This window comes from Amblyomma mixtum, chromosome 3 (genome assembly GCF_055824585.1).
Source record: "Amblyomma mixtum isolate Tamu chromosome 3, ASM5582458v1, whole genome shotgun sequence".
In the NCBI taxonomy this organism is placed as follows: domain Eukaryota; kingdom Metazoa; phylum Arthropoda; class Arachnida; order Ixodida; family Ixodidae; genus Amblyomma; species Amblyomma mixtum.
Window position 1 is genome coordinate 183,968,974 of NC_143014.1, and position 11,701 is coordinate 183,980,674.

General features: G+C 47.6%; 1 pseudogene; it reads left to right on the forward strand.

Moving 5' to 3' along the window:
* The first annotated feature begins 9,080 nt into the window (after positions 1-9,080).
* LOC149352958 (histone H2B, gonadal pseudogene) lies at positions 9,081-10,108 on the forward strand (annotated as a pseudogene).
* The last annotated feature ends 1,593 nt before the right edge of the window (positions 10,109-11,701 follow it).

The window sequence follows — 11,701 nt, forward strand, 5'->3', positions numbered from 1 at the left end:
GACTGACAGACAGCCGTTAATTTACACATTGTTTTTACCCGGCCGCGGCGGCTAGAATTTCTTTGGAGGAGAAATTCTAGAGGCCCGTGTACTGTGCGATGTCAGTGCACGTTAAAGAACCCCAGGTGGTCGAAATTTCCGGAGCCCTTCACTACGGCGTCTCTCATAGCCTTAGTCGCTTTGGGACGTTAAACCCCATAAACCAAACCAAACCATTGTTTTTAATGCGGCTTCTCCGTGGCAACGCGGCGCAGTGCGCACGCCTGCACGCGCCTAACAGTTTAGGGCATGAAGGCGGTGTGCGTCCTGTGCACGCTGCAGATTTCGCGATTTCCGGTGTGCTCTGGCGAATACAAAGCGGCGGCTTCGCCGCCACTGTGGTCAGTATACTGCGCATGCTGTTTCAACGGAAACTCGAATTTTTTTGCTTTTCCTTTTCTTTAAGGCCTCCTGTTTATGATTCGTTTTTGTACTACCATATCAAGAGCCTGCTTACATAACTGTTTTGCTTGCATGCGACTGCCGGTCTTTTCATAGAGTCTGTAAGTACGCGTAGATGCTTCAATGCCCACCTCGACGTCGTGATTATAGGCTTTTATTTTATATTCGCGTAGTCTGCTTCCTCCATCATTTCGGTATACAGTCGGTGTAACCAACACCGCGTTGCAGCCAAGGTCTCTCGTACAGGGCTTGTAAGAATAGGGATCAAGCGACGAAGTCGAAACCTGATGGCATTTTACGAGCGGTGCTTATGCAGCTATACTGCAGTTCGGATCCAGCCGAAAGCGCCAAGCTTCGCTTTCTTTTTCCCGCAACGAATCGCTCCAGTGCTCTAAGTCTGACGGGGCCTGCACGTTGAAATGAACACGAAATAGCCGTGCTCTTGGTTTTATAATGAGAAAAAAAAAGGGGGAGGGGTGGGGGACGTAACGAACAAGTGCAGAGCAAGCATTCACCGCAGTATAGTGCAGGTTATATTCTGGTCACACGAAAGTTCATCACGGCGAGAGTGCGGCTTCAGAACACCATAGTACTGTCTCCCTTTGCCTGAACGTTTGGCCTTAACCTTGACACTTATGACAAACACATAAGCTACTCCTCATCTGTGCGATTCCACATGATTGTGCGGCTTTTCCTTCGATGTCTAGTATTCTCTACCATCCGTTGCTCTGCCCTTACAGCGCGCGCGGTTGAGGTGTCCACCTAGGAGTGAGAAAATTGCTACGCCTTTCCTTTCTTCAAAAACATTTTTTTTTTCCTTCACACGTGCCTGGCGCCACCTTCGTTGTCGTCGGGTGGGGCGCGCGGTCAAAAGCAGACCCCGCCAAACTCCTCAGAAGGCTTCTCAGAAAACAGCCTGAAATTCGTCGAGGGCATGAGAGCGGTGCATCCTGTGAACGCTGCATTCCGCGATTTCCGGTGAGCTGTGGCGAATAAATATAAAAAAAAAACTGGAGGGGACACTTAAGCTCCACCTTAGGGGTATGACGTGGTTTCTTTAGTGGGTTAATGCCCATATATGCAGGACAGCAGCATACAGCGACTCTTTTTTCCGAAGACCATTCGTCAGTGGAACCTCAATAAAACTTGGGTTGGGCCTAGTTGGTACATGATGTTTTGAAGGTGTAGGTTGCGCAACCACGGGACGAACCACGAAGAAAAGACACAGAGACACACACAAGCGCTTGTGTGTGTCTCTGTGTCTTTTCTTCGTGGTTCGTCCCGTGGTTGCGCAACCTACACCTTCACAACGTCAGTGGAACCGTTTGCCGGCCGTTGTTACTTCGATCTCACCAAATGAATCCTTCTATTCCACTTTGAACAATGCCACGTCATTTCATAGCTAGATAGTGCGTCGTTATCTGCTCGCTGCTGCCTCGTTTCGTCTGTTTTACTGTGCATTCCAGTGTGTTCCTATCAATGCGCAGTATACTTGCGTGAAATGCACATTTGAAGTTTTTTTGCATATGCATGTCTACTGCGTTGGTGCTTTATTCTAAAATACACGTTTATTAGGTGAACTACACAGTTGACGTTCGGTAGGGTAGAGAGCTGGGCCAGTTGGTACATAGTTCTAAAGAACTATGATTTATTCGCAGGAAACATACCCTTCAACAAAGTATACTACCACATGCGCACACCATACATCACACACAAGGGAAAAAAAAACCAAAGTAGAAAAAATAAAAATGCCCTACACTCTACAGATGCTCTACAGATTCTCTAAAGCGCTTAAGAAGCGATACTATTTTTTATACAATATCACAGACGCGTCACTGACAGAACTATCTTCGTTTTTGATGATGTGATATGGCTCCAAAATTTCGCTTGGCTTTTTGTTTTGCCCCTACCCAAAATGGTGGTGTTCTTAAACAAAGGATGGCAATGATGCTCTCGGCAGTGTCTAGGCAATCCATTCCCATCTTCAGAAGGCACGGACCTTTCATGTTCTCGTTGCCGAACGTTCAGGCACCGTCTCGTTTGGCCCACATATATCTTTACGCAAGATAAGGCACACAATAAACGACTTGTGTTGCACAGAGAACGTACTTTAACTCGTGATTTATAGTACACTGCATATTTTTGGTTTTACCAATGCGCCTGCACAAACAAGACAGTTTACATGGGGCTGAAAATACAATTTCAACACCTTGGCGACTTTCTTGACGTTGTGCGAAAGTGAATGCACGTACGGCATAACTTCACATTTTTCCCTTCTTTTTCTATCTGCCGGATTCGTCTGTTTTCTTAAGTGTTTTCAGAAGCTTTTCGGAAATACCTTTTATTAAGTGCGTAGGGAACCACGCTTCTTTCAAACGTTGTTTTTGCTGCAGAAAGGTATCTTGCATGGTGTGATAACAGCTTTTCTGCAACGCATTTTTAAGACACAGGCTGGCTGTGCCTCTCTTGGTTATCTTTGAATGGCATGAACTGTATGGTAACAAGGCCTTCTTTGTTCGCGGAGCGTAGGTCAAACAAAGATGCCCGTGGTTATGAAAGGTTAGAATGATATCTAAAAACCTAATGGTGTTGCGGTCTGGTAGTTCATGGGTGAAACTTAAAGTGTTAGAGCATGACCTAAAACTGTCCAAAATGGTGGCAGCTACATCTTATAGATTGTCATTCGGTGAAACATTTAAAAATACCTAAAAGTCAACGACATACCTGAAAACCTTCGTTACACGGTTCTTGTCCAATCTTTTTTTTAGCATGCTGTCAAAACGGGCCCGGTAGATGTGGGTGAAAATTGGCGCTACACTACAACCTATGCAAATTGCTTTCTTCTGCATATACACGTCACAATTAAAGTCAATCATTGTCGTGGAAAGGTCGACCTTGAGAAGTTCCAAAAAACCCCGACGGAACATCCACATATGTTTTGGAACCGCACCGCACCAGATTCTTCGATGAGGTCCCGCACCGCCTGAAATAGTTCACCATGGGACACCGAGTAGTAAAGCTCCTCGATGTCTATCTCTATGTCCTAGAGAAGGCTAGGACAGCTTTTGTGTGACCCGGAATGAGGGGGTCGAAAATGTCATGCGTGAGTTGGAGCATGGCGTCCTGTGCCGTATTTCAAAGCGACGGTGCTCGCAGAACTGGGCCGACTTACTAGAGGACAAGTAGGCTATGGGATTACAGAATCACGCGTATATAGCACATCACTAAGTTGCATCCAGGATTTATCTTTGCCTTGTTTTCGCAACCTCCAACCGTCCTGACCTGCGAGAGGAAGTTGCAAACTGCCCACGCATCATGTTCGGATGTTACCTGCCTTTCTCTAGCTCTCAGTGCTCATGGAAGACGCACGGTCAGTAGTAGTATAAACGTAGACCAAGGTTTGAAATAACTGAGGCCATTCCATGGTAGAAACGTCAATGAATCGTGTCAAACGTTGGTGTACGTTTATATATATATATATATATATATATATATATATATATATATATATATATATATATATATATATATATATATATATATATATAGGTGTGTAGCAAAATGTAACCACGTTCTTAAAAAGGACGGTGTGCCTGGGCGCGTAAAACAAACTCGTGGCATATTCTGGAGTATCTTTTTCGTAGTGCATAGCAGGTTAATTAGTTTAAATTAACTAGCTAGCTATTTAAATATTGGCTACGGGAAAAAAGCTAATTTAAAATGTTGTAGGTCAACTTGAAAAACAGCCGGCTGAAGTGCTTTTAACAAGGTAACGTCTGAACAGCTTTATTTATGAAATAGAAAACGCGCGGAATTCAAAATGTATGCGTAGCTGTGGTCCTACTTGAGCGCCCCCAGATGAAAATTCGCTTACCGTATATCCCGCTCCCAGTGCAAACACAATGCTCAGTCGTGTCTTAACACCCGGTATATTCCCAAATGAAATAAAACCGCAGTCCGCACGCTGTTCCTTGGCAGCGGGCGCTTTTCGGTGCGCAAGACTGGCGTGCATCTCACGAGGGAGAAAAAAAAAAGCTTTTTTTTTCTTCGTGACCGAGCACTCACGGACCCGCGCTACAGAGCACTGTACCCGCGCATCGCCGCCGCCGCTGAAGCCGCGATAGAGTTACTGTATATGGTAGCATATAGAGTAACTCTAAGCCGCGACGATCGCCAGCGCCATCTCTCGCTTGCAGTAAGCAAGTCATGGGTAACGTGAAACGCGTGTTCTCCGCGGGGCGGGGCTCCGTCGCCTCCGCTCGACGGAAACGTAGAGCAGGGCCCAGCGGTTCCGGCCGCCTGATTTCAACCGCTCCAAAAACACCCCCTGCGTCAACTGTGGGCCCAACAGCATGCTCGACGCCGTCTGCAGACCAAGATATACCCACATCCCGCCGGCCTCCCAGCGTGCAAAAAGTGACGCCAGGAGGGGGAAAGGCGCGAAGACTGAAATTCAAATTTTGACTACAGATAACTTAGTTTCTACAAAGAGCAGTAAAAAATTCGTACTGAGCAATATTTGTGAAGCGGCGTGCTTTAGCATCCCAGGCATAGCAACTTTATCAGTGCCCTTTTCAAAGCCCCTTTAATAGAAGTAGCCTGAACAGCGGAGGCCGCCAGGACACAAGGGCTCCCAGTCGTCTGGTTCATCATCCTCCCTACTTTAATAAACGTAATCAACAATCAATCAATCAATCAATCAATCAATCAATCAATCAATCAATCAATCAATCAATCAATCAATCAATCAATCAATCAATCAATAAATCAATAAATCAATCAATCAATCAATCAATCAATCAATCAATCAATCGATCGATCGATCGATCGATCGATCGATCCTTCTAGTAAGTCTCCACTATGCTGAATACACACTGTGGCGTCATCTAGTGGCAGTCAAAGCACGTCAGCGCTGGGCTGTAAAAATTTTTCCCCGCAATTACTGATGGCAAGGGGGATTTGCTTTAAGAGCGTTTGTTTTTCTTTATCAAGATGAGAAAGTGTCAGAACAGAAGAGAATGTGAAAGCTGAGATAAAGCTGGAGAACTGCTTCGCCAGATGTCGTTGCTATGACGATGATGGAAAAGCACGTTACAGTCTGTGTGGGCAAAAGGACGAAGAGATGACGGGAAAATGAAACATACGGCATTATAGCGGTACAACAAATATGAAGTACTGAGAGGTATTTGGAAAGAAGTAATGGTGCCGGTGCTTACTTTCAGGAATGCGGTCCTGTGCTTAAAGGCAAAGTTCAGTCGAGATTAGAAGTAAATCAGAGAGCTGTTGGAGGATTAGCAATACGGGCCCACGGCAAAACCACAAGTGAGGCATTTCAGGGGGATATGGGCTGGGCATCGTTCGAAGCACGGGAAGCTAAGAGTAAAATACTATATGAAGAACGCCTGAGGGAATTGGACGATAACAGGTGGACAGCTAAGGTATTAAGTACTTATACAGAAAGAGAATTGACTCACAATGACGGAAAAGAACTAGGAAACTAAGCAGTAAGTATGCAGGACACAAGGACGGAGAAAGAAACAGCATTGAACGACAGGTAAAAAACACGGAAGGTAAAAACTGAATTAATGCAATGGAAAAGAAGCAGAGTGTAGAACTATATCGATATTAGAAAAGGCAGATCAGGAATCGTTCTGTGATAACTGAATAGGCAGTCCCCTACTCTTTTAAACTAGATCAGGGTGCCTTAGAACGCGCAGCTACAAAAAGAAATTTAACGAGGGGGGTGACTCATGTACTGTGTGCGGTGAATCTGCAGAAACAATTGAACACCTCATAATAAAATGTGATGGTATCCATCCCGATATCAATGCAGGCACAGTCACTCTCCCTGAGGCCCTAGGGTTTAGAGATAACAATCGTCATGTGAATGAATCTGCGGTGGAAGCTCGAAAAAGCGATTGTAAGATTGGTGGCTCAAAAGCAGAGAGGTGACATAAGGTTAGAAGAGTAGGATTAAAATTGTATTTAAAGAAATGGCGAATTTATGGACCAATTTACAACACCGTTAAAGAAATATATAAAAAAACGTTGAGCATGGTGGCAACCGTCGCCACACTCCTGTCTTCCATCCATCCGTCAACTTGACCTCCTTTATATAGGGGTTTACCATAATTTGAAACCAACTGCATACGTTGTTTGGCTGCCGAAAACAAGATGGCAACAACATGCACCAGAAGTAGACTATCCAGGGGCAGCTGTTTGAAAAGTTTCGAGTCCAATTTGGCTTCGGAGCCAAGGAAAAAAATAATCAGATTGTCAATGGCTCCACAATATTCTACTTTTGCAGGCTCTCGACAAGCATAAAAGCAAGTAAAAATGGCACAAAATGCAGAATTAATTGTTGTTGTCCGTCCGTCCGTCCGTCCGTCCGTCCGTCCGTCCGTCCATCCATCCATCCATCCATCCATCCATCCATCCATCCATCCATCCATCCATCCATCCATCCATCCATCCATCCATCCATCCATCCATCCATCCATGCATCCATGCATCCATGCATCCATGCATCCATGCATCCATGCATCCATGCATCCATCCATGCATGCATGCATGCATGCATGTAAACCGCGTATAGTTAGGCTTATCAGATTTAACATCACCAAATTTTCTGAACAAGTGCTAGTTGTCGCTTGTCATCTTCATCATCATCATCAGCCTGACTACGCCCACTGCAGGGCAAAGGCCTCTCCCATGTCTCTCCAATTAACCGTGTCCTTCGCCAGTTGCGGCTACCGTATTCCCGCAAATTTCTCAGCCTCTCCCATGCCTCTCCAATTAACCGTGTCCTTCGCCAGTTGCGGCTACCGTATTCCCGCAAATTTCTTAATCTCATCCGCCCACCTAACTTTCTGCCGCCCCTGCTACGCTTGCCTTCTCTTGGTATCCACTCCGTCACCCTTAAAGGGGCTGCGAAACACTGCCTGGGGGAATACCGGCTATACTTCAGGTGGGTTCTTTATGTCACACAGATGCTGACTTAAAAAGAATTACAGGAATCCATGCACAGGAACGGGAGTTATTCAGTGAAGAAATTTCAAAATACAAGCAAACAAAACGCTGCCCTCAACTCGATTTTGGCGGGGCTTCCCACTCTTATTTCGCTCTCCCAATGACGGCACCTGGCGCAACCAATCAAAACAGCCAGCCAGAGCCCGTCGCGGAAGTTTGTACTCCATGGTTGCCTGCTCTCTGTGAGACTGGCAGCGTTGTTTCCATGCCAGAGCGCCCCTGGTGGTGTATTTTTAATTTACTTGCTTTGCAGGGCTTTTATCTAAGACAAACAAATTGTTTTTGTTGATCTAATATAAAACGCAGACAGGTGACAAAATGTGTCTCTATTTATTCACACAATTTGCAGTATATTTACTGTTTGTCCGGTCATCAAGCTCGCGCCAGGTGATGTCATATCCGCTGCTAAAAACCCGCCACTGTGTGGCGACGCCATCAGAGCCATGAAGTTGTTTTTGGGAGGACATTAAAATATTAAAAAAAGTAATGTACGCGGTATTACCGACGCTAATAGCACCACTATAACTCACTGTATGCAATCAACAGGCAAAACAGTTAACTAAGATTGTGTTTCTGGGCCCCTTTAAGGACCAGCGGTTGTCTTGCCTTCGCATTACATGCCCTACCCAAGCCCACTTCTTCCTCTTGATTTCAACTAGGATGTCATTCTCTCACCCACTCCGCCCGCTTCCGATCTCTTAACGTTACACCTATCATTTTTCTTTACATAGCTTAGCCTCAGTCGCTTTGCGACGTTAAACCCCAACAAACCAAACCAAACTTTACATAGCTCGCTGCGTTGTGCCTAACTGAATCTGAACCCTCTTTGTTAGCCTCCACATTTCTGCCCCATAGGTGGGTACCGGTAAGATACAGCTGTTGTATACTTTTCTCTTGAGAGATATTGGTAAACTGCCATTGTACCTTGATGCATGTTTGAGAGAGTGCGAAATAAAAGCGAACTCTACCATTTCAAGCGAGCTATCGCATCGAAGAATGCAGCGGCGACATGCATGTATTTGGTCCGAACCTCGTAAGCAGCATGCGGTCTGAAACATGGTTGCTCACAACGCGTGTGTCCCGTAGGTATCGTTTCGCTGTCCCTTGTGTTTGTTTTAGTGCTACTAACAATGTTTCAGCCAGTGAATCAAAAGCACTAACTAGCCCTTCTTTCTTCTTTAAGCAGCATGTAATTAAGCCCGCAGGACACAGCGACAAACGTAGTGTTGTGCGCATGCGCATTCGTTATCCTCAATCTCGCTGCGTATCAAGAGTACTGCATTTTCGCGAACCCGCTAGCGTTGGCCTCGCTGTACGGTTAGAATAAACATTGAATAGGTTGGGGCAACCGAAAAGGAAATAAAAATAATAGGCCCCTGCCCCGTCATTTTTATCTTATTTCTTTCGCCAGGCGCAAAAAGATTTCGCACGTATGCGCCCCCTTATTTTGCTGGCACGCGGTCGCGCCTTAACTTCGTCATCACGCCGATGGCGCTCTGAGCGCGTGGCTCTGCGCACCACGTCATCTCGTCTCGGCGAGCGGCAGCGCGTGAGGTTCGGAAGGCTGCCTGCCATAAAAGGAGCGCGGCCGTTAGCAGCTGCCATTTTGAGTCTGCGCAATCTGGGCTACGGACGTGTTGCGTTCGATCGAGCAAGGAAAATGTCGTCGAAGATGGCTGCCGCGGCCAAGCAGGCGAGTAGGGCGAAGGGCGCCAAGACCACCGCCCAGAAGGTTGCATCGTCCGTCGCGAGCGCCATCGACGGTGTGAAAAAGCGTCGCCGCCGCCGCCGCGAGAGCTACAGTCTCTACATTTTCAAGGTGCTCAAGCAAGTTCATCCGGACACGGGGATCTCGGGCAAGGCGATGGCCATCATGAACAGCTTCGTGAGCGATATCCTGGACCGCATCGGCGAAGAGGCTACGAAGCTGACCATCTCCGCCAGGCGAGTCACAGTCACGGCACGCGAGATCCAGACTGTCACGCGTCTGCTCCTGCCCGGTGAGCTGGCCCGGCACGCCGTCTCCGAGGGAACAAAGGCCGTCAGCAAGTACACATCCTCTCAGCCCGGTCCGCTGCCGCCGTCGATGTCGGCCTCTTAGTCAGATTCGGCGCCGTGAATGCCGGCCTCGTAGTCGAAACCACGGCCGTCGATGCACCAGCCGCAACAGCAGTACCAGCTCAGTGGTCTTTTTTGTTTGTTCTCTACAGAACGCCGTCAGCAGTTATCTTGAGGACGCGCGCGTTCTGTGTGCATTTGCTATGAATGTCTCATATGCGAATGGATTTGTTTTCTCCGTCCACGCAGAGACAGCGCGGAACTCTATACTGGGCTACCGATTTCACTGTTCGGGACATAAATTATTTTATATTTTTTTTTTTTTTGCGCTGCGGGCCATCGGCTGTTTTCTCTTGGCGTGCTGTCGCGATACTGTGTTCTGGAACTGTACGAAAGGCAAGGCCATGACGCGGTGGGGATTCCGCCAGGCAGCCCCACGATTTTTTCTTTTGTTACCCGTTAAATTGCTCTTCGGGGCAACTGTGCACGCATGAATTGGGCGCACATTGCATTCCATTCTGAATGGCAGCACTGTTGACGGTCTTCAGATTAAGGCAATAAAAAAATGCTGATCTCACAAGCTTGTTTTTTTCTGGGTGCTTGCTCATGACACGCCTGAAATATTCTGGATGACTCATCGTGTGAGGGGAAACAACTGAGGTAGCTGATGAGGACCGTGGAGCAGTCGCGGTTGTGCGTGCCAACGGAGCGATGGAATTTGATTTTGACTGATCGGGCGAAATTTGGAGAGGCGTTTACGACGACGTAGACTAGACAGAAGCGAGTGTTACACATTACGCAGACGCGGACAGTCGGGGGCTTTGCCACTTGTTGCACATATTGCAACGCCGTGCCGTGTTCTTGTTTTCGTCTCCTTTTTCGCGCTGTTTAATATGGCCGCAACCATGCACCTTCAGCTGCGATGAGGCGCGCGCTCATCCGCTATCGCGAGACCACCATCGCGCTTTATGTAGCCAGCGTCGTTACTAGGGTGGGACGCGCGGTCGTAGGACGCCACCAAATGCATCGAAAAAATGCTGGGCGTTCAAACAGATGCATGTGTCTTCCTTCAGTCCTCGTCCACGTTCGCGCTGTTCTTCAGGAAGATGCTGGGCATACGCGGCAGGCCACAGCTCGCAAACATTCGGCCAGTTGAACGCTGCGTGCGCTCGTGACATTGCCCGATAACATCTGCAGATTTACATTCTTCTCCGCCTACCACTACGCTATCGCGCCGGAACCGCCCAGCTCGTTAGTGCAGCCCTGCTCGGAGTGGCCGTCGCCTGTTCGCCAAGCGAAAGAGCACGCCCGTGGCGGTTGTGCAATTTTTTTTTAGTAACCGATGTCTCGCGCAGATGGGTACCACAGGCGAAATCTGCTGCTGCGTGGCCCCAACCCGAGACATGTAGACGCGTGCTATTCTTGAAATGAGCGTGCTATGCACAGATTCACGCAACTGTGGAGGAAGAGCAAAACACCGAGAACATTTATTTAAAAATTTCAAAAATTAATATAGTTTTCTATTTTCAGTCATTCTACTATTTTACTTAGTTTTTTTTATCGCACATATACTTCCTTGGCATTTACCACCGTAACTTGTCCAATCCCTCCGCGTGGGTATGTGCCATGTTTACTGAGGAGAAGAAGATGAACCCTGACGAGGTGTACAGCTCACTGCTGCGCCGAACCACAGCACAGATCCATCGGCTGGCGCTGGACCCTGTTCGAGGAGAAGTTGGCATGGACCCGGACTCCAGCCCCTCAGGCAGGGGTGCAGAGCTACAGCTCCCACCACTGGACACTGGAGGCCTGAGGCAACAGCTGGCACCTCAGAACCTGGAGGAACCCTGCAGCTATGAGCAACAGCAGCGCCTGACGGGCAGCAGCGAGGCTTCGCCTGTGGAGCGCATGGCCAGCTGGGAATACCAAGGAGAGACTGGTCTTCATCGGATCAGGAGAACATCTCTAGACGGCGGTGTGGCCAAAAATGAAGACACCCTCAACAACATCTTTGCCATCCTTCAAAACCCTAACAGCAGGACGGAGCATCGCAAGCAAGCTTTGTCAGAGCTCATGCCTCTCACCAAGGATGGCTCACCAGAGCTCTGGGATGAGAACTTCAGAAATGTGCTGCGTTGCCTCGTCGAAAACCTTGAAGAGCAAGTGGTCCCTG